Source organism: Motacilla alba, chromosome 12 (assembly GCF_015832195.1).
Source record: "Motacilla alba alba isolate MOTALB_02 chromosome 12, Motacilla_alba_V1.0_pri, whole genome shotgun sequence".
NCBI lineage: Eukaryota > Metazoa > Chordata > Aves > Passeriformes > Motacillidae > Motacilla > Motacilla alba.
Window position 1 is genome coordinate 14,941,142 of NC_052027.1, and position 22,205 is coordinate 14,963,346.

The following is a 22,205-nucleotide window of genomic DNA, read 5'->3' on the forward strand; positions in this document are numbered from 1 at the left end:
GAAGTTTTGTAGTAAATAAAGAGAGCTCTACTTGCTGGAAAACTGTCCTGGCAAAGCAAATCCTTTTCTAACCGGAAGAAGCTGTAAAGCTGACACAGTCTAACTTTCTTTCTAGTGCAATTTTTTTTTTTTTTTCTGAGTTATAGGTGTAGGAACTTGCTATGCTGGCTGGTGTGGGTGCTTGAAAGCACACAGGCATGAGGAATCTGCATTTGGGGAATATATATCCATGTGGTTTAAGAACTTGTTCAGTCTTTCTGGCACTGCTAGGAAAGGGAGCCCCTGCTCTATAGCAGTGATGGTTATTCTTTTGACAGCCTGATTACTGGCCTAGAGATGCAAACCCCCAAGTCCTTGACTCCTGAAATTCATTGTGAAAACACTTCCACCAAAACTAGACCTGGGTTTGCTCGGCAGTCTGAAATATTGACTAGAACATCAAAGTGAGTTTGGAGAGGAAGGGTTACTTGATAGACTTGATGTTGCAATTTACCTGATTCTTTTCCAACTCTAGATATTTCTAACATTGATGTTGTAATCTCATTTCTAAATACCCCTATTTCCTAAATATTTGGCATTTGGCCTTGTTTTTCTTTGGATTCTTCTGAAAAGTCAGTACTTACCTAATCACTTTGACATAAACACTCAGTGAATCATGGCAGGGGTCTTCTATATAAATTTATATATGCTTGCAGGAAATAGGGCCATGATCTAAAGCCTTTTCTCATCAGTATCAGTGTGCAGGAAGTTTAAGTAAATGGTTTTTTGGTGGTTTTTATAGCATAACTAAGCTGTCAATACTAGTGCTCTTCCAAATCATGATGTGCTTACAACTCAGCAACAATAGTGACAACTTAGTTTGTTCTGTTGCTGCCCATTGCCTTGATCTGCTCATTTGAAGGGCCAAATCCAGCCTGAAGTTGAAAGATATTTTGGTTGGATTTGACTGATCATTATGGAAGCAAAGTTTCCATAATGAAACTGGCTGTAGTATTTCTGCCTTGAAAAGGATTTTTTAAAGGTTGAAGATAAGGCTGAAAGCTTCACTTATAAGAAGACTTCAAGGATTTCTCCTTTCCCCCAACCCCAAATGTAAAAGAGAGCAGCAACTTTTCTGCCAAGATTGGAGGTGGTTCTTTTGAAATCAGATACAGACTCATCCCCAGGCTACTGAGACTGGGAGTTATGGGCCTGTTTGAATATTTCATGAAGAGGAGCTGGTTGATACAACACTGAAACTACCTCAGGTTTGGAGGCATCACGGTACTTGGTTGGCGACAGTGGGGACTCACAGGTCAGAGAAGGGACAAATGAGTTTGTGTGCAGAAGATACCCTTTTCTATTTCACAACCACTTTGTGGAGACTCAGTCCCACCTAACGAGGTAAAAATTTTTCTTTTTTTCTCTCTTTTTTTAGCTTGCTTTACCTGCTGTTATCAGATATATGTTCACACAAATTGCAAGTGAAGCTCTCTGTTGTTTACGTGGCTTATAGATGATCAGCAAAGTCGGATCTGCTCTGTCTGCAACAGGTTACCAGAGAGGAAGCAAGGCTGGGAGAGTTGGCATGATGTTGGGCAAAGCTCGCTACAAAGCCAATATGTTTGTGACCATGCACAGATAAGATCTTGCACTTCAATAGCACTTCAGATTCAAAGGGGTCACTGAAGAAATGATATGCACACAAGCTTTATCTCTCTATTGGAATGGTGTTCTCTGAGGCAGTGCTGATAAACCAGGTGATGTTGTTTTGAATGGTTTATGAGGACAGGAAGTGAAAATGCTTACTACTTGCTTATATTTCCAAAGTGACTGAGCTCTGGAAGCACAAACAGCAGCTATTTGCCTATCACCAAGTCACTGGGAATAGCCCTGTTTCCAAGAGCAGACACAAAGTCTTTGGTGATAGCTCTGATTTGGGCTCAGTGTGTTCAATTATTTTCAAGTCCTAGCCCCTAAAATGGTACAGTGCCCCAGTGCTGCCTGCATTCTGCCTTGTTGAGTCAGACACCACCTCCTGAGGAGCTCATGTTCTCCTGCAGGATCTCAGCACTGCCCACACCCAGTCCTGCTGTGCTCCAAGAAGGGCAAGGCATAGCCTGGGGCCAGGTGATTGCAAGCTGTGCTTATGGTCTTTGTTCCTATGGCTACCAGGATGATGCCTTCCCATCCAAAAAGCAGCCAGATGACTTTCCCTCCATCCCCTTTGCCTGCCTATTCACAGCAGTGCTGGTCAGGACCTGCCTCTGAGTAATCCACTTGCCTTCTCTACAGGGTGTCATCTTAAAAAGAACAGTGACACATGGTTTGATACAAACTAAGAAGATATATCCAGAAATAACCAGGGCAGGTGTTGAAATCTTATTCCTTAGAGCTGAAGTCTTCAACATTTTTGATGGCATACTTCTTTGCTTGAAAGTTGCCTTTAGGAAGAACATCCTTAGTAGATCCATCATGCAAACATTATCCATTATTCTAGTGTCCCACTCAGGATTTTTTCAGCTGTGTGCTTCTGATACCTGAAGAAATGTCCTTATACTGTTTGTACTCTTTGCCATCTTTTCACTGAGAGAGTGTCCGTAAGGAAATGCTATCCAAGATGTTTTGGGTAATTAATCTGAGCAGTGATGGTAATAGAGAACAGCTGCAAGTATGTAGTATAAAATGCCATTTCCTCTTGTCATGTCTCTTGTTACCTGGGAGCAGAGGGTCAGGGAGTTGTAGAGGATGATAAGATCCCCCCAACCTCCTTTTCTCCAGGCCAAGCCTCTCCATGAGCTCCCTCAGCCACTCCTTGCAGAGTGTTTTCCTTAGATCCTTCACGAGCTCTTTTGCTCTCTGGGCAAAATGTCTTTCTTGTAGTTAGGGGCCCAGTACTAAATCAGAATGAAAGAAGGAAGGAATCTTGTTAGGCAAAGATGTAACAGGATCAGCATCATCTTACACCTTTATACTGTGTAATGCAGCAAAGAACCATCAGCTCCAAAACAAAGAATCTTTTTCCTGACCTATCCTGCTCTGGAGGTGCCACTTCCCAGCGCAGGACAAGGTCAACAGCCTGTTGTTGTAACTCGTTTCTGCCATTTCTTGCATTGAACCAGCTCCATTTCCAGCTCTACAGTGCAGAAGTGGCTGAGGCCATCTGCTTATCAAAGCAATGATGAAGGGAGCAACTCTGTTCTTGGTAGTCTCAGCTGACAGAAACTGCCTGTTCTTTGTTGTAATTAAGAAACAGTCCAGTTGGACAGTCCAAGTTTCAAATACTAATTTCTCCAAAGCATCTGTAGTCCAAGGAACTCTATTAAATTTCTCTTCAAATGAGAAAATGTTGTGCCACCACCAGCCTGTTCATATTTTAAATAGTGTAATCATTGGCACTAAAGGTATGTTGCAAAATTTTGGTAGTTAAGAGTGAGTTGTGATATTTATACCAGATTTTATACCGCTATAAAACCTACAGTTAATATTTCTGGCATAGATTACACTCACAATGCAAGTGGAAAGGGTTTCTTAAAAAGCTGAACAAATGTGAGGTTGGGGGAGGGGGGGATGTTTCTCAAGAGGGTTTGGAACATTAGAATGGAAAAGCAACAAAAGCAGCACTGAACTCCCAAGACAGTGGAAAAGTTGAAATATTGACAGAATAATTGACATAGCTGACTTAAAATATCCTTTCAGCTGTTAACCCTTCTAGTGCCAAAGAAAGCATTCAATTCTTGCCTGAGAAGCTGAGCACTCCACTGATGATGATGGTTGTGACTGAGTAGAAGTAGCAAAGAGGTCCTTGTACTAAGACATACTCAAAATCAATACTTTGGGAAATTAGGTGTTTAAGGAGGACCTGAAAGGCACAAATGTTTCATGTTGAATTTTTACAGAAATACTGTTAGATAATGTTTGCAGTGTGCAGAAGCAGGGTTCTGATATTGCTAAAATATTTACCTAAACACTAGAAAGGTAAGTGTGCAACCAACCCCTTAGGCGGGTTCACCAATTTTACAGCTCTTATCTTTCTGGCCGAGAAGTGCCAGCACAGTAGAGCATCAAGCATGGAAAATGAGGAAAGAGCTGAGGTTTAGGGAATGTTTTCTAGAGTGTTTGGGTCTAGAGTGTCTTGGGTCACCACAAGTCAGATGTTCTCAAACAAATCTCAGTCAGAAATGTGGTGTAGTAGGTCTGGGTTTTGTAGTTTTGTAACAGTGGTGAGAAGTACAGGTTAGAGACCATGGAAAGGGGTACAGCCTGTTAGAAGGTACTTGGATGTAAAAGCAATTTTAATAGATCAATGCAAAGTTTTATGTCAGCAGAATTGAGAAAGCCTTGGAAAAAAATCTGCACTTTTAGAGTGTTTGCTGTTTACAAAATATAGCTAATCTGAGTGGGAGCAGTCAATATTGTACATAATGATGAAGAGTAAAAAGAGAAGCTATTTGTATTTCACAACTCTCCTACCACTGTGTTAGAAAAACACATGAACCTTACATAAGGAAATGAGTTAAATGAAGAATATGAGCACTTTTTTTTCTGTTGTTGCTTCCAGGAGAGTGTGGGGTTTAGTAGAAAAGGATTGAAAATATTTTTATGTAGTATGCATACTGAGTACATGATGAATACAATTTATATCTGTAAAATATTATCCTCTCTAACATTTTCATTACAGTCTTGCATTTGACTTAAATCTCTGAAGGTTGATCAAAAAACAGTGGGAAATGGAACTCATCAGCCTCTACACTTTCTTTTCATTTTCTCTGAAGTCTCCTCTTTTTTCTCCAAACTCTTGTTTTAGATGGTGTTTTTTTTTTTGTCCAAACACTTATTATCACAGTATCTGAACACTTTGGTGAATGTGGCTTGACAGAGCAGCAGCTATGCCTGTGAGACCCCCTTCTCCTTCCCCTCCGCTCTCTTGACTACAAAATGGGGTGATGATGTCTGTCCACATTGGACCAGTGATGTACAGTAGCCAGAAAAAACCTGTGTGAGGCCTAAGCTCACCTTTCCTTGCAGCTTTTGTTTGTTTCACAAATAACAACAGCGAAACTAATAAACCAGGAATTAAATATTTCATATGGAAATATTTTAAAAATGAGCGTGTGGTGGTGCTTTTCCCTGTAGTTATGTGGCAAACTACAAAAAAAGCATTGCTAGGTGAGGCTCAAGACCCAGTTTCAAATCCCTTCTCTGTGTTCAGAACCAGAATCTGGATTTAAATGTGTCTGATGACACAGAAGGGCCTTGCCAGATGACTGTGACCTGTTTCATAATGAGTTTCTCTGCCTTTCTAGCCAAGTCCTTGTGGAGGTGGGTGCAGTCAGCAGGGACAATCTGTCACCAATCTGAAAAATGACTAGGCCATCTCAGGTGTGCTGGAACAGCTGTCACTGGGCAGTCATGCCATTGCAAAACACTCTGTTCAGCTGTGCATGCCTTACTCATAAGAAGATGTTCCTTTTCCTCTAATTACCTCGGTGCTATTGTTGCTCCCAAGCAGGCTGGAACACTATTAAGTAGTAATAACTACTGATACCTGTGGGAGAAATAAGTGTTAATGCATAGCTTGTTAGGAGAGCTCCAGGAGGAGCACCGAAAGGGGCTTTTTGCCTTGTACAAAGCATAAAGCTGCCATGAGTGAGTCTGGATGAAGGCCACACACAGAGCTCTGGATGAGGGTTACACACAGAAGACAAGCAGCTTGGTCCTGGGGATTGACTCTGTCAGGTCAAGGAAAGAAAGGGCAATACTGACAAGCTGAACCTCTGTAGTTTGTTTTATTTTTTGTGTTTATTGTGGTTTGTTTGTTATCTGTATCAGCTACGGCCAGCAGAACTAGGGAAGTGACCTTCCTCTGTACTCAGCTCTGGTGAGGCCACACTTCGAGTCCTGTGTCCTGTTCTGGGCCCCTCAGTCCAGAAGGACATTGAGGGGCTGGAGTAGGTCCTGAGAAGTTGGTGAGGGGTCTGGAGCACAAGTCCTGTGAGGAGCAGCTGGGGGTGTTTAGCCTGGAGAAAAGGAGGCTCAGGGATGACTTTGCCACTCTGCAGAACTGCTGGCAGAAAGCTGTAGCCAGGTGGGAATTGGCCTCCCCTGCCTGGGAACTTGTGATGGGGTGAGAGGATATAGTCTTAAACTGCACTGTGCTGGACATCAGGAAGAATTTCTTCACAGCAAAGGTGATCAGGCATTGCAATGGGCTGCTCAGGGAGATGTGGGGTCACTGTCCCTGTGGGTGTTCAAGGAGTGCCTGGCTGTGGCACTGGGTGCCGTGGTCTGGGTGACATCTGGGAGTTTGGTCATAGATTGGACACAGTGATCTCGGAGGCCTTTCCCAACCTGATTGATTCTGTGATATCCAGAAATTTTTCAAACCAAATAGAAGATGAAAACTGGCATCGAGTCAAGCCCTTGGTCTGGCTATGGGTATATGGAAATGTGCTGGAGTGGCCAGGATGGGCCAGAACACTTCAACCTGCTTTGAGTTTCACATCAGACCTTTTTCCTGTACTGTGAGGAGCCTTGTGTCTCCCCGTTATGCTGGGGCAGCAAAAGGAAACACAGAATGAGCTGCACCTTTCACAACCCGGCTGCATGGGGAGGTGTTTCTGGGTAAGAACATGGTGGGATGCTTGTGTTGCCAGCTGGACATCTTGGTTTTCTTCCTGCTTTTTGCCTTGCTGACGATGAGGGCTCTAGTCATGGGATTTTCCACCACTGTGAGAGTGGCCTTAGATGCTGCTTGGAGTCTGAGTTTTCAGCACCACTTGTCCAGGCTGCTATCCGTGGCCTTCCAGGACTCGCTCGCTCCTTCTGGGAAGTGTGTGAGTGTGTGTGTGTGTGTTATCCTGTGAGGGTAACACAGGTGGTGCACTCTCAACTGTAGCTTCTTAAGGTGTATCTTTAGGGCTTTCTAACTGTACACCTGATCCTCCTGCTCCTTTTGGCCTACTTTAAGAGAAGAGCAGGCTCTTGTACTGCAGTCCATCCCAGTGAAGTTCTTGCTGAGGCTTGCTCTAGTCTGTGGCATTAAAAAATTAGAAAGGACATACCCTGTTATCACTGTGCTGTGGCAAGAACACAGTTGTATTCACGCAGAACCATTGCAGTCTATTAGTAAGACATGATATAATTGAAAAGTCTGGCACATTTCCCACAGCAAACATTGTTAATCCCCACTAGCTAGGATTAGTCACCACTCCTTACAAGCCTTGACACAAATCTAGCAAGTTATTCAGTTAATCTGCACTTACAGGATAAATATTGCATCCTGTGGGAAATTAGGCAGCGTCTTCTTCCTCTCCTATTGTGCAGTGATGCATTGTGTCCTTTACACCTGAAGGTGGAAGGGAAAAATGCAATAATGTGTGATAGATGTTAGCAGACACCTGCTAGCACAATGCAGCTGGATCAGCAGGGAAATGTGGTATAAAATAGCTTGCTGAAACCAGGCAGTGGATATAAACAGCATCTTTGTGCTCTTCGTGGCACTGCAGAATTTTCCCTTTGTACAACAATGAGCACTTGATGCCTCACAGCTGCAGGAGTCTTCTAAGAGTCCCATCTTCCTTTTTGCTGGGGGTTTTCTCCTTGTGTCATCTCAAACTGTATCTGCAGGTCATTGGAGTTGGGTGGTGCATTTCCCATCAAACTAAGGCCTCTGAGAGGAAGGTGTTTCAGGCTCTGAACATTTGTAGATCCAGGTTGCAGTCCCAAGTTTCCTTATAGGCAATCTCCAAAACAGCAAGATCTTACTTAGTGGGTGGCCTGAGATCCTCTTTGTCTGGGCAAAATATCTGAGTGGATCTGCAGAGACCAAGTTTCCAGTGCTTGGGCAATTTAGCCAGGGAAGCTGGCTTGGACAAGAGCACCAAGGAAGCTTGGAGACTTCAGTTCAGCAGCCCTGTCAGGGAGTTTCTTCCAAGCCTGCACATTGCAGCTGTCCAGTGAAACCTTGACCACCAGTGGGCACAAGCAGGGAAAGGAGGGGCCTTTTGGCTAGGGAGGTCTTGATCTGTGTGGAGTTCTGGAAATTTCTGATCCAAGTGTTGTGTTTGATCCAAAGCCTTTTAAAAATAAATTATTGTTACTGAAGAATTCCCTTAGACATTTAACTCTCCCAGTGCTTTAGAACAACATAAATTCCATTTTATTTTAGGTAAATAAGTAATTACATAAATGAATTAATGTTTCTTCACCTCATTGATTTATCATCTCATTTGACTGAGTAATGTTTTCAAGTATTTTAAGCTTAAATTTCACTCCCAGTCAGCAACATGGGTTTGTAAATCTTAGCAAGGTGCTTTTGAAAAGAGAAGACTCTTGCTAAGAACTTTTTCTGCTTTGACAATCTGTCCAGTCGCTTACCCTCATTACTGCGTGACTAAGCTTCCTTGAATCTGGTAATGAATTATGTTCCCTCTTGCCCCATACCAAAAAGTGTTGTAGTAACCATGTGTGTGACCAGCCCTGATGCCCCAGCATCTTGTCAGAGTGAGTGCTGGCGGCTGCTGGGAGAAGTCTGGCATGGGTTTTGTAACATATCATCACATCTGGTGGTGTTTGTCTTGTCCTTGCCCTTTGCTTTTGAGTGTTGGTTGTCTGCCTAGGAAAATTTAGGATTCATTTCCACTTATCATGGACTTAAAGGGCTAAAATAGTTCTAGACATGATACTGGAGTTTAACACAATTTTACTGCTCTAAGTTGTGAGTCCAGTGGAGCTGGGCTGGTTTTAACACTTTACTTGTGCCTACTGATCGTGGATGTGGTGAGATCCTGTTGTCACACTTTTTATCTGCTCAGAAGATCTCCCGCCTGGATTTTTAAATACTTAAACATTTCCATCACATTTCCTCAAGGCAGGTCAGTACTGCAGGTAGGAAGCACCCAGCTCATCAGTCAGGTGCACAGGTTGTGATGTTCCTGTGCTTCCCAAGGACATCTCTCCTGTCTGATAAGCCCTGCTGTCAGGGCTCTCTCTCACTGCCCTGCAGCCCCTGGAGGCAGGAGCTGGTGTTCCTTTCATGCCTGGAACGGGGGGATGTTGCAGACTGGTTGAGATAAATCACTGAGTCAATTGGAAACTGCCAGCAGTATTTTTCTCCCCTCTGTCCACATCTAGAATTTACACAAGAAGGTCATGTTACTGTTGTTTCCTCTTCCACATTCCCTGTCAGACAAGGTCATTTTCGAAGCCAATGACCAGTTAAGCTTTAATTCTGCAGCCATGGAAAATTATTATCAAAAGGGACAAGTTTCAAAGTAGATGATTAACTGGCACATCCGACCGCTGGTTACAGTTTAACAGGAACCTTTTGCACAACTCCCTTCAGCTGCAGTGAACTTGAACTCATATGAAAATGAGTGAGATGTAAGGGGTGACTCTCCCTTAGGATAAATCCTGGCTGAATAAATAAATGGTGAGAGAGAGGACAGAATCCCCACAGAGCAAACTCCTTGGAGCTCTCCTTGGAAGCCTAGGTTTTGCTCCTGCTCCTAGTCCTTTGTTGCTGCTGGTATAATTCACTTTGTTTTCTGTTGCCAGAGTTATGAGAAATATAGCACAGTCTCAGTTGTGCAGGTACAGCCTGTCACAATTCTGGACTAGTGATGGCACCAAGGTGGATTAAAGCCAAACCCACTCCTGTGTTGGCTCAGGTTTTGGAGTACCTAAGAGCCAGGCCAGGTTTGTGTGAGATGTAAATCATCAAAGAGGGAAGGGCACGGATGTACACCCGTGCCTGAAGGAGCAAAAGGAAGGATGGGTTATCCCAACATGGCCTAAATTGATCCTTCTACTGCTGTGTTTTGGCAATGTTGTTTCCTTAAAAGAAAATGTTGCAAGGCTGTGCCAAACCTCTGTTTTGGTGCAGAGTGTGTATCCAGGGTTTGTAGTCCTCCCATCTGAATCAACAGCAGGGTTTAACCATTTCAGTTTTAATACAGGGGGAAAAGAAGGCTGACAAACCAAAAAGGAGCACAGCTATGAACTTAAACCTTAAGAAGAGAAAAATAATGTCACAAGGGGGGCTTTTTTTTAGTAAATGGGTTAATTGCTTCAGGCAGTTGCATCAGGCTTTGCTTTCTGGCTTCCCTTCACCATGTCTGAAAGATACATTTGGGAACCTCAAGCCATCTTGCCCCAACCTGAAATGCAGCACATGTTGATGTGGTTAAAGCCATTCAGATGCAAACCATTGTCTGCCAGTCACTGATTATCACAGACACTAACATCTGGGGAGCTCTGCCTACTTGTGTCAGCAGAGCATCTGGCACAGGTCATACCCCCTTGTTGAAAAGCTAATCCAAAATTACTTTTTCCAAACTTCATCCTACTTCATCCAAAATTACTATCCTGAGCCACTGCGGCCACCCTTCTTATAGGTATCCAGCCAAGCTCCTGTGCCACTGGCACAGATATGTCTAGACTGGCTGAGGCTGTCCCTGTTTGACTGCAGTCTAGTCCAAAGTCCATCTGCTTACATAAGAAATAAGCAGGATTTGCCTTGCTGGTGGTTCTGGGGGAGGCAGAGACAGGTATGGATACCCATCCTGGCAATGCTCCCCAGACAGAGTTGTCTTGTCTTCTTGTCTTGTCCTCCCTGAATGACCCCTTCCAGCTTGCCTACAGCTGAGGGCAGAAGTTGGTCTTTACTTTGGTTTATTTATGGCAACTTCATTTTGGTTCTGTTTCCCCTATTAGTAATAAGGAGTGAATTCTGTTCTTGGCTTAATCAGGGTAGCTGTGAGCAGGCTCACACCTGTGCCCTTGGAGGCTGTTTTTAAAAGCTGGCTGCTATCATTGTTATGGTGTAAAGCTGACAGATCTTTAAAGAGAAGGTCACAGGGCTGCCTGCAGAGGCCTGACATTACCTTCTACTGACAGTGATAGAAACTGCTGGTGTATATCTCTGTGGTATCAAGGAATGATATCTAAAATTCACCCCTGCCTAAAGGACTAATCTCCTGAAGTCCTTCTGAATGGCTTTGGAGCTGGGCTAGAGCAGGGCAGGCATTTTCATTTGTCCCACTGGCTGTGCCTGCCCTCCCCTTCCCCACAATCAGCTTTGAGGAAGAGCTTTGACAGCTTTGTATTGCACAGCTCAGTCAGAGACCAGAGCAAACTGGTGTCTCTGGACAGCCGTTAATTGAGATCTGCAGAACTGAAAGCCTCTGGCAGTCAAAAACCTGGTTGTAAGGGTTTTTTCCCTTTTCCTTTCTAACCACGTGAATGGAAACTGAGATCCTCACTTAGTGATGTGATCCCCATCCCAAATCTTATAGTGAAGTTTCAGGTGTCTGGATGCAGGAGCAGAGGAGCCAGCACTGGCAAACACCTTGTTCCTGTTGGAGGTGCTGTCCTTGCCCTGGTGGAGGGGGGCTCAAGTGTGGGACCTGTGCAGTAACACTACAGCTGGAAGCTCCTGGCCCTTGCTGTCTGCTGTTCCAGTTGTGTAACTGTTTGTGAGGGCTTGTCCAGGGGTTTATGTTTGGTAAAACATTTCCATTAAATGCAAGATGTTGAAAATAAGGAAGCAGAGGCCTGTCTCTAATAATGGCAACAAGACAAGGTTTCTGGGAAGAATATCTGCAAATAAATCAGCTGCTACATCTAAACTGTATATAAACTGTATCTAACTGGATAAAACTGACAGGAAGTGGCCCTGGAGATCTCTTGCAGGTCTGAATTAGAAGCTGATAAAGTTTAAAGGTGTTAAATGGTTAACCATCCTTGGGCCACTGTGGCTACAACAACACTGCTGTAACCACAGCAGCAGAGGCATTTACTAACATCTCTCTCTGTAACTCCACTGAGACCCATTAGTCCCTTGTTTCCCTGCTCTCATCAGCCTTCTACCTTTTAAAAGGCAGAATACTCATATAAAGACATAAAAAAAATTCCAGAATTGATTTTACAAGACAGACGTTGCTGTCAGATTTAGGAAGATGGCCAAAAGGCTAACAGAACTGAAGAACAATTGAATACAAACATTTTTCAGTGCCAACTGATCTACTGTGTTCTAGAATGTTATTTTCAGAGCAGCTTTTTCTGTGCCTGAGCAAGAGAGAGGATTCATCAAGGTGCCCAGGAGAGTGCCAGTAGGATCAGTGGCCTCATGCTCCAGCAGCCAGTACTTTTTGGATTATGCATTTTCCACAATTATTATCTCTGTCCTTTCTTTTGTTGTTCCTGCTTGGGTGAAGGACTGCCCTGTAACTGCTCCCTGTTGGGAACAAGGACCTGTTTGCATTATGGCAAATGATTCCTTGATAGAGGACTAGATTTGGTGTATTCATGTTTTATGCAATATCTTTGATCCCTCTCCATCCAGCTTAGCTAAGGCATTGCAGCAGCTGACAGTGCCCGAGAGTGTGTAGGAAGCTGGTAGCTGGTGGTCCCAGCTGGGAGGCTGTTTCCCACAGAGCTGGGGAGGGTGAAAATTTGCCAAGCCTCGTGTAGGCACACAGTTTGTGGTAACTGGGGGTGGAGCTGGGCCCAGCCTCATCCCCAATGGGCACAGCTGTGAGAAGCCCTGACAGCAATGAGCCATGGAGTGCCCAGGTGTGCTGAGCAACCCCCAAAGGGAGCAGAGGGCACAAGGGTGCAATGCAGGAGCATGAGGGGCAGATTCCTGCAGCCTTCTGAAGTGGTCTGGTGTCACTCTGTATGGGTTGAAGATTTCTGAAATTGTAGGGTGATACTCTGTATATAGTGGCTGTCTCAACTGTGACATCTGCTGTGACAGCCTCAGGGACTGGACCATTGCTCCAATTTTCCACAAACTGAAGCTGTTTTGATGCATGCTGAAGAGCTGGGGCAGAGCTGGACTTTGTAAACAGGTGTAAAGCCTGAATGGCTTTGCACCTGATTACATCAGGGGAGGCTTGGCTCGCTCTCCTCCCATTTCCTCCTCATTTGACTGCAAGGTTAAAAGTAGTGTTTGCTTTTGTAGCACTGGCTTGATTTCACTGGTTTATACTGCAGATTATAAGTGAGAAGTACCTAGGCACTGAAATATTAATGGTAAATATTTCAATTAGCATGTTTTCATGTTTTATTGTCTTGTTTTGTTAGGCTTGTGCAGTTTGTAAAGGGCCAGGGGGATTCCATAAGAAGGACATAATGTAAGTCTGTATTGTTACACACCTTCCCATGTCAGCCTCAAGGAAACCCCAAGTGCACTTCTGTTCTTTAAGGACAAGGGCAAGGAATCAGCTTTGATCAGACACCCCAGTGCACTGAAACCTGAGAATTTGTCTAGAAAAAAACAAAATCAATAAGGCTGTTTGTGATGGTTTAAAGAGGTAGCTTTGGAGGTAGGATTTTACCTTTCAAAGGGTGAGTGGGGAGGAGGAAGCAAGTGGCTGTGAAGGATGGATGTAAGGAGAAGCTTTTGTATCTGCAGTCCTTCCATTTTATTGCTTTATTATCTGTCTGGAAGATGATGGAGAAATACAGAAACCAAATTGTTGTTTGTTTTTGGAGTATTTTAGTCTTTAGCTTGAAGGTTGGGAGAGCTCTGTATTGGCCTTAAGCCACATGTTTTGGTTTGTTTTTTCTCTAGGTGTCAAGGAAGGATAATTTTCTTTTTTTTTTTTTTTTTTTTTTCCTTACTGAGCTGCGACTTGTTGGAAAAGTTCCTCCAAAATGAAACTCCCTTGGGCTTGGTAGAGTTATCCTGGAATAAACTCTGTTTGTGGTATATGGGGCATTGGGCAAAATATATGGCAGGCCCTTTGCAGTGGTCTCTCTGTTGTCTTGCCAACCACACAGGGATTTCACAATTATTGCAGTGTGGAAGTGATCCAACAAAACTTATTATATAAAGCTTTTTTTTTACAAAGACAAGGGACAAAAAGAAGGGCAATGCACTCAGGAGTCTGAATGCTGGACATAGATAACACCTGGTTTATCCCAACTGAACAAAGTTCTGCCATAAAACCTGTGTGCATCAGCACAAATGTCAACAGGAATACAAGAGCTCTCTAGGTCTGGCCAGCAACCTCAGTAGTCTAGGCAGCATTTTCTTTTGAACTTCTGATAAGAACATATCCTGCCTGCTGTTACTGCTGTAGGAGTTGTTGGGTTTAAAACTCTAATTTGCTAATGAACCATGGCACCGTTTGGGTCAGTCTGAGTGTTAAATCCCCAAATCTGTTCTGTGAAAAGAATGAAAAATAGAAGTTTAGATTGGAATTGAACAAAGTAGTTTAATTAAACAGCTATTACTGGGCCAGCAACTCCTTGTTCCATTCTCTTCTGGAAGCCAGGCTTGGTACACGGTGAAGAGAAGCCCTCTTTTCCATTTGGAAGTGTGATATAGCAATAATGGATTTGAGGCCATTTCTTTCTTTCTTTCCGTTGCTTTGTTTGGCAAGTGAAAATACTGTCAGGGTCATGTACTCTGTCTTCTGAGGGACAAAGGTTCTGCTCCGCCTTCATTTCTTGATGCCAAACAAATTCTTCTAATGGATGAAATTCACTGGGTGTCAAAACTCCTGGTAATATGCAGAGAAAGCCCCTGTATATTCACATATTTGAAGAATGTATTTCAAGAGGATTTTTACAATGAGGGTGGTGAGGCACTGGTGTGGGGTGCCCAGAGGAGCTGTGGCTGCCCCATCCCTGGGAGTGTCCAGGGCCAGGTTGGACACAGCCTGGTCTAGCGGAAGGTGTCTCTGCCCACAGCAGGGGGGCTGGACTAGATGACCTTTAAAAGGTTGCTTACAACTCAAGCTATTTTTTGATTCTATGATATCAACTTATCACCTAGTTAGTGATAAGATACAAAAGAGCAACTCTCCCAGGAGAAATGAGATTCCCATGGCACTGAATGAAATATTATCTTGTGTGAACCAGACAAAACGAGGGCTCAGAACCTCCACGTTCAGCCCAACTGCAGCAGTTTCAAAGCAGATCTAACAATACTACAAAGAGCTTTCCCTTTTTTTCCATTTCCCCAAAACAAAGCAGTTATCATGGAAGTGAGAATGAGAAAGATCAGGCCATCCCATGGGCTGCTGCTAGATCAAACCTGGTAGGAAACCCAACTTCCAGCTGGCATGTTACAGTGACCAAAGGAGGTGAGACCAAAGCCTACCTCCCAAATTTCATCTGTGCAATCAGATCCAGGAAGAGGCTGGTTCAGAGCAATTCTGCCCTGAACACACTTTCTTCCATCAGACAGCCATTTAACGGTTTTAACAACCAGAGGCTATGTCCAATGGACTTTTTCTCTGTGAATTTGTCTAAGTTGTGCAAAGTCCAGTTCTGGCCTCTATGAGAGCTCTTGGCATGTGGTTGCCCAATCCCACCACACATGAAAGCGTACAGTTAGTTAAGCTGCAGATATTGCTCCTTGTTAAGCAAGCCGCACCCCAAGACCTTGTTTATAACATAGTGGGAGGAACCACATTTGCAGACTGTTTCATGGCAACTGAAATCATAATTAGCACAGCTATCTTCATACGTTCCAAGATAATTTCTCTTCCAGAGGGGGGTGGATGTTAAAGATTATGTAAATAATCAATTAGAATGAAGGACTCACTACTGGCTTGCTTTCTAGCTGAGGTAGTGTAGACAAAATTGAATAGCATACCTTTTTGAGCCATCATTGTAGTTTAAATTATAAAATGGCAAAGGGTTCTAGAAAAGGTTCTTCTGCTGCTTTGTGGTTCACGTCACCCTTTCCAGAAGGGAAGGAGTCAAAACAGTGTGACTTCTTGAGCTGGGTGCGAGCTGTGCAGGTAGTTTAGTGCCATGTAGGGACCTGTATGGTCCTTCAGCTCTCAAGCATGGCTGAGAGCAGAAGTGAGTGACAGCACAGCAACCTGTATGGTATTAGCTATAATTATAGGCTGCCATTGTTCGGCAGACCAGGAGGAGAAGTCAAATATTTACTGTTGGGGATAAATGGAGAAGGAGGCAGGTTTTCTGAGAGTGGGCCCAGTCCTGCGCTCTCAAACAGCCTGATCTGAAAGGTGTCAGCACCTGCTCCTGCTCTTTGTCAATAGATGCAAGCAATGCAGCAATCAGGTTCAGAACTGACAGCACATGGTTGACTTTGGAGTTTTTGTATTTTTAGCACTGCTGGTGTCAGAGATACCGACAGCAGAATGATCCCAGTGATTCTCACTGAGTGAGAAATGATTCATGCTCTGTAAAAATAAAGCTTGATGCAAGCAGTCTTGTATCCACTGAAATGAGGGCTGCAGCCCCCAGACTTTTAAAAGGACCTTTCCCCCCAGTTCTTTAGAGAAGAAATTTTCCTGTTAGTGTGGATCCCTGTTTCTGGGCAGCTCTCCTGAGCAGTGTTTTCTGCCATCACTCTCTTTTGCCCTGGTCTGGCACTGAAGCTGAGCATTTAGGAGATGTGAACTCAGATTACATTTGACATCCTCAATAATGACATGAATTGTTCTGTTCCCCACTGCAGCCAGATGTTGGTCTCTTCAGTGGAGAAGACTGTAATAGTTAATGTTTCCCTACCACCATTCCTCTGATGTGTAAGGGGAGAGACAGTGTGAGGTTGTGATCCTGGAGTGTCTTGGCTCTGGCCATCTGTTCCAGGTGGTTTTTGAGGCACAGAGAAGGTCTATTTCCAGACAAGTAGCACTTGGTTTTAGTGGGAGAATCTGGATCTTTAGTAAAAGGTTTTACATAGACTTGATATAAAAAAGGGGGAGGGAGTGTGAGTGGGAAAAAATATTTTAGTGATGCTTGTGGTTTTACAAGGTCTTGTGATATTTCAACAAATGGCATGTGCATGCCATACTAAGACAGTTGTAGAAGCAAATTCAGAGAATTGATATGTCTTTTAATTAATTCATTACTTGGCCTCTATAAAAGGATGCTGACAGATGTGCCCGAGGCAGATGATTTTAGTGCAGAAGGCTGGTTCCGAGTCTCCATAACTTTGACAGTTGTTGGTCATATCTAAATCCTTCTCCTTGTAGCAACACATTAAAAATGTGCAAGGTCTCTCTGTGAGGATCTGTCTGCGGGGTGGGATCGAGGAGAAGGCTTGAGGTTTTGCCCTGGGATCTGCTGGGTGAGCTTTGATGAAGAATGTAATTCTCCCACCAAGACAACTCTGCATCCTCACAAAAACATCTTGAGATGAGTGAGAGGCTCATTGTATTTCCACACACAGGGAAATTCTCCTGTAGGATGGAGGTGGTTTGCTCACCCTGTGCCTGCTCCGCAGTGCAGAGCTGCTCGGTGCATGTTCCTGTGCCAGGCAGATGAAATTACTCAGCTCCAGGAACTGAAATAATGATTCAACTAAAACTTTAAACAAAAGTTGCAGAATAGCAAAAATACCTTCTGTGGACTTTCCACTGTTCCAACAGCTACTTATGACCTTTCATAGCATCAGATAAGTGGCTTTATCAGACTAAAACCTGAAGCAGGAACCCAGCTTGTTAACAGAACCACTTGGGTTGCAAGTGACATTTCTTTCCTTCCCTTTACAAGCTTGATTGCCACATTTTAAATGGCAACATTTATTCTGAGAAGAGTTGACTGAGACTTTAGCCACATCATTGATTTATGCACCAGATACCGTCAAATTGTATTTGCATTAAAGAATGAGTTGTAAGCAGGGAACTAGAAACTGTAACTTAAAAGGTGAATATCCTCAGAATATTGAGGTTCAGATTTCAGGTCACAGCTTAAAATGAGTATTACCAACTCCTAGAGTGTACAGGAGGGTGTCTTTCTTTTCTCCTTTTTTAAATTAAATTCCACTGAGTAAGGCAATGCAGAATTGGCACTGTTGAAAACAGGATGGAGACTTGAGGTGTATCTGCAGAGCAGTGTATAGCTATATATAAAAAGTCCAGTTTACAAATTGATTGATTAGATTCATTTGCTCATTTGAGGCATTGAGCAACCACATCTACTGAGAGATAACCCTGGCTATGGCAGAAGGTTGGAGGGGATGGTTTTTAAAGGTCCCTTCCAACCCAAACCATTCTATGGTTCCTCTCCATTAGGGGTCAAGCTCCATGAGAAGGAGGTGATGCCAATATATGGAACATTTTAGGGTTCTTCGGAATTGATTCAGTTCTTTGCAAAATTCCCAAACTTTGAGTAATCATTGGATTGGATTATATTTCCTCTCTTCTATCTCATGTAGAGAAGCAAAAACTTAAAATATGCAACAAGAGGAATAAGGAAAGCAAGAAAAATGGCAACCTGTTACAGCTGTGTGTCTCGGGGAGTGCTCCCAAATCACAAATCTTGTTCCCAAACTCAAACATGTGGACAGGAGTCTTTCTTACTGAAATGCTTAGGTGTCATGAGAGAGGAGTTTAGGCTGTAAAAAACATGTATTTTCTTGGATATAAGATTAGAAATAGCTTAAAAATCCAGCTTGAGGTAGTTGCCTGTTATGGAAAATTGCAACACAAGGAGCTAAAACTTAGCCAAGTTATGTGCAAAAGAGAACAGAGCTGGATGCTGAAAGGTCCTGGGCAGGCTGTACCAGGAGCATGGTAATGCAATCTGTAACCCAAAGTATATGTTATGTAAACATAGCATTTTCTGTATTGTGAAGTATAGCTGAGAGTGTGTGATGGGGAGAGAGGGAACATTTAGCAGCTTCTGGTGTGTTTACTCTCGAGAAATTGCAAACGGATGTTAGAGAACCTGCTTCATGAATGCCATTTAGATTAGGAAACCAGGCAGATAAGCAATGCTGTTGAAAATGCTGAAATTACCCAAGGGAATGGTATGAAGCTGTGTCAGGGGAGGTTTAAGTTGGATATTAGAAAAATGTTCTTCCCCCAGAGGCTGGTTGGGCACTGGAACAGGCTCCCCAGGGCAGCGGTCACAGCACCAAGCCTGTCAGAGTTCAAGGAATGTTTGGTCAATGCTCTCAGGCACAGGGTGGGATTGTTGGGGTGTCTGTGCAGGGCCAGGAGTTGGACTCAATGATCCTTTCTGGTCCCTAACAACACAAAGATCTATGATTCTACAATTCTAAATGCCAAGATCCTCAGACGTTTAAGGCAATGTTCTTCTGGGAACCACCAGGACAAAGAAAACCAAGCAGATCCACAGATTGCCTTTACCTAAGAATATAACTCTGATATCAGAGTCCTAGGAAAATCAAATCAAGCTGAGCATGTTATCTGGGACTGTTTCAGTTTCACAAAGACTCCTTTAAAATGCAGTTATTTGGTCAAAATAGCTTTTTTAGTACTTTCAGCATGAACAGAAATCTTTGTTCCCCAAATAACTTCTGGGGTACTTATTTCTTTGAGACCAGGTATTTTTGCACCATTTTGGTTTCTACTCTCTGTTCTGCCTGTCAGTAATCATCCAGAGCAGGATTGAGAGGAGCATCTGCACGGAGTTTCAGGACTATGATCCTCTAAGCAAGGCTCTCCTGGGGCACTGATGTGGAGAGCAAAGCTGGGCAGTGAGGTAATGAAGTTTCTGCAGGACTGCTTGCAGCCAGAAATCAGCAATGGCTGCCTGGCCCAAGTCAGTCCTATCAGCTCTAAAATGCTAATTAGGACTGGTGTTACTACAAGGAAAGTGAGATAACTTGTTTTTCTCTGACTGCACTGTCCAGTGAAAGCTACTGTGTGAACCTGGGAAAGCTTCCATGTCAGGCGTGGTAGTAAAGTGTGGGCAGAGCCCTGTAATCAGCTGGGAGGAAAAAAATAATAAAGCAGCTTAAATATGTTATATGAATTCTGTGGTCCTTGAAACCAAACAAGTGTCTTCTTTAAAAGCCTCATATTCAAATACTGTGATCAATAACTGTTTGAAGAGCAGAGTAGACACTGAAGTATTGCCATATCTTAGCAATGTCTGAGCTCCCAACCACCCCTAGCAATGCCTGTCCTCCCCTTCTGTTGGCTGGAAGCAGTCTGTGTTTTAGGAAAGATGATCCAGGCCCTGTGGCATCCTCCTGAGCGATCTGCAGGTGTTCTTGGAGTCTAAATATCACAATATGTGGAATAAAAACTGGGATGTTAAGTTTCACTCGTTGCACATTTGGTCCCAGAGCCACTGCCCAGCTCTGGCAGCCTGTTAGGTGGGTCCTTCTCATTCCCAGCTGGGCAGAGCAGGGACTGCATCCCACACTTTGGGGACTTCACAGCATCTCTGTAGGGTGCTTTTGATAATGCACTGATGTTGTGGTGACTTGGGGCTCTTCTTTGTCCTCACTTTCCTGGGCTTGAGCTCTTGTTTTCCATTTCTTTGAGGCTGTGTTACTGATACTGAGGAGACACTGATATTTCAGGTTCTTGCTTCATTTTGCTTTTCACCACCTAAAGGAACTGGTCTAACATTGTCCTGGCTAGAACTTATTTTGAGCTGATGTTCAAACATACTCTACTGCCATATGAGGACAGCCAGTGAGGATTTGCCAAACAGAAGATGGGCAAGCCACAACAGGCTGGATTTGAATGAGTGAAGTAAAGATGGAAATTACAGGAATGTAATTTTGAATGTCTCAGTGAGTCACATTCTGTTTGTTAGCAACAGAATGCCTTCTGGAGATTTTGGAAAAAAATGGGAGGAACAGTATGGGATACACCACACCACCTTTGCTCACAATGGATAGACTGTTGTCCTGCTCTGGGGCTCCAAAGGACACAGTCTAACCCAGCAAGAGTTTTACTGGCACAGCTGATTTCAGAAACAGAGAAGGAACTCATTATGTAACCTGGGACTTCAAACACAAAAATCAGTTGTGCTGCATTCTCTATTCTAGATAGATCAGTGATATTTAGAGAGAGAGAAGGATACAGTGCTCTCTGATATGAAAAAAGTTGTGGCTCAATATTAATCTGGAAGTAGATGGGAAGAAGAGCCATGTTCAAATGAAGGTAGCTTTGTGCTTTATCCTTTAATAATCATCTTAACAGGATCTGTGTCATGATTAATCTCTGACTCCATTTGGTTACTGAGTGTTATTAATTTGAAAAAAAATCTAAACATAAATGTGTTGTACTGCCATGGACAGATTCTGTCTGGGAACTGTTTCATTTGAAGACCCTGTTTCCCTGGCACTTTACAGCAATGACTGTATGGGAAATAGCATTTTTAAGTATTACCTGGCAGATGTGACTCTATCTCTTCATATCATCCTTCTGTGCAGATGGTCTGAGAAAATGCAGCTGGGCCATGGCCTGTCTCTGTGCCAGTCACTGGTGTCCTAGCACTGGGCATGGTCTTCAGAGGAACCTCCCCATAGCCATGAAGCTCCTTGTTTTTTTACCTGTGTGTGGAGCTCCCGCCCACCCAAAGCATTTGCTTGGAGCAATGTTGTACATAGTGAGACTTCTGGGAGCACAGAGAGTTTTCAATGACCTAACAAGGAAGGAAGACACTAACGCCCTAGATCTAATCCTGTCATTTCTTCTGATGCTCAAAGAAATCTCTAGGCTTGGAGAACTCAGGAGCGCAGGCATGACCCTGCCATGCTGCTAATGATACTGCTCTTGAATGTCACATTCCTTTTTGTAATGCAAGACCGAGACTTCCAGTGAATTCTTTACAAGCTGGTTCATAGTCTCAGTTAAGTAACACATCCATAATTCATTGACTTAATTATGACAGTTCCTAGGGAGAAAATATGAGCAGGGCTTAATTACAGTGGGCATCAGAGCCCCTGCCCCCTGGTCAGGCTGTGTAGAAGAGGAGTGGAGTGGCTGCAGGGCACTCAGTGTCAGACTTTACGCCAGTGCTTGTGCCCAGCACCTGATTTCTGTGCTGTCTGCATCAATGTGGGGGCTGCACAGAGGAAAGCTATGAAGTGTGCCAGAACATGACATGAATGAAGAGTAGAAGATTGCTCTGTTCCATATTTCCCTTTCTTCTCTTTGTTCATATTTTTTTCCTTTCTTTCATGCCTGCCACCTTTTACTGATCCATCTTCTTTTCGTGTCATCTTCTGCAAGTCAGATGGGTTGCCTTGATGCAGAGGTTACTTTCAAGGTGTGATGACTTAAAACCCAAGGTCAGTTCTGGTGAGCAGAGAGGCCAGATGTGAGCGTGACTCAGGCTGGTGTCTCCTGGGCTCACAGCCTTGCTGAAGGCCAGGGAAGCTGGGAGGTCACTGTCAAAGGCTTCTTTTGTAGAGTGCTGCTGGCTGCAGCTCTCTGTCCCCTGCCCAGGGGTTAGGCTGTCCATGCAGTATCCACCCAGCCAAGCCTTCTGTCTTCCACCTCAGAGGTATTTGAGTTCAG

At 43.7% G+C, this 22,205-nt stretch overlaps 1 long non-coding RNA gene across 2 annotated transcripts in view; it reads left to right on the forward strand.

Moving 5' to 3' along the window:
- The first annotated feature begins 395 nt into the window (after nt 1–395).
- LOC119705895 overlaps nt 396–22,205 on the forward strand; it is a 35,313-nt gene continuing 13,503 nt past the window's right edge. For both annotated transcript variants that reach the window (XR_005258350.1, XR_005258349.1), the window contains exon 1: nt 396–1,383. This is a non-coding gene — a long non-coding RNA (uncharacterized LOC119705895). The remainder of the gene's footprint in view (nt 1,384–22,205) is intronic.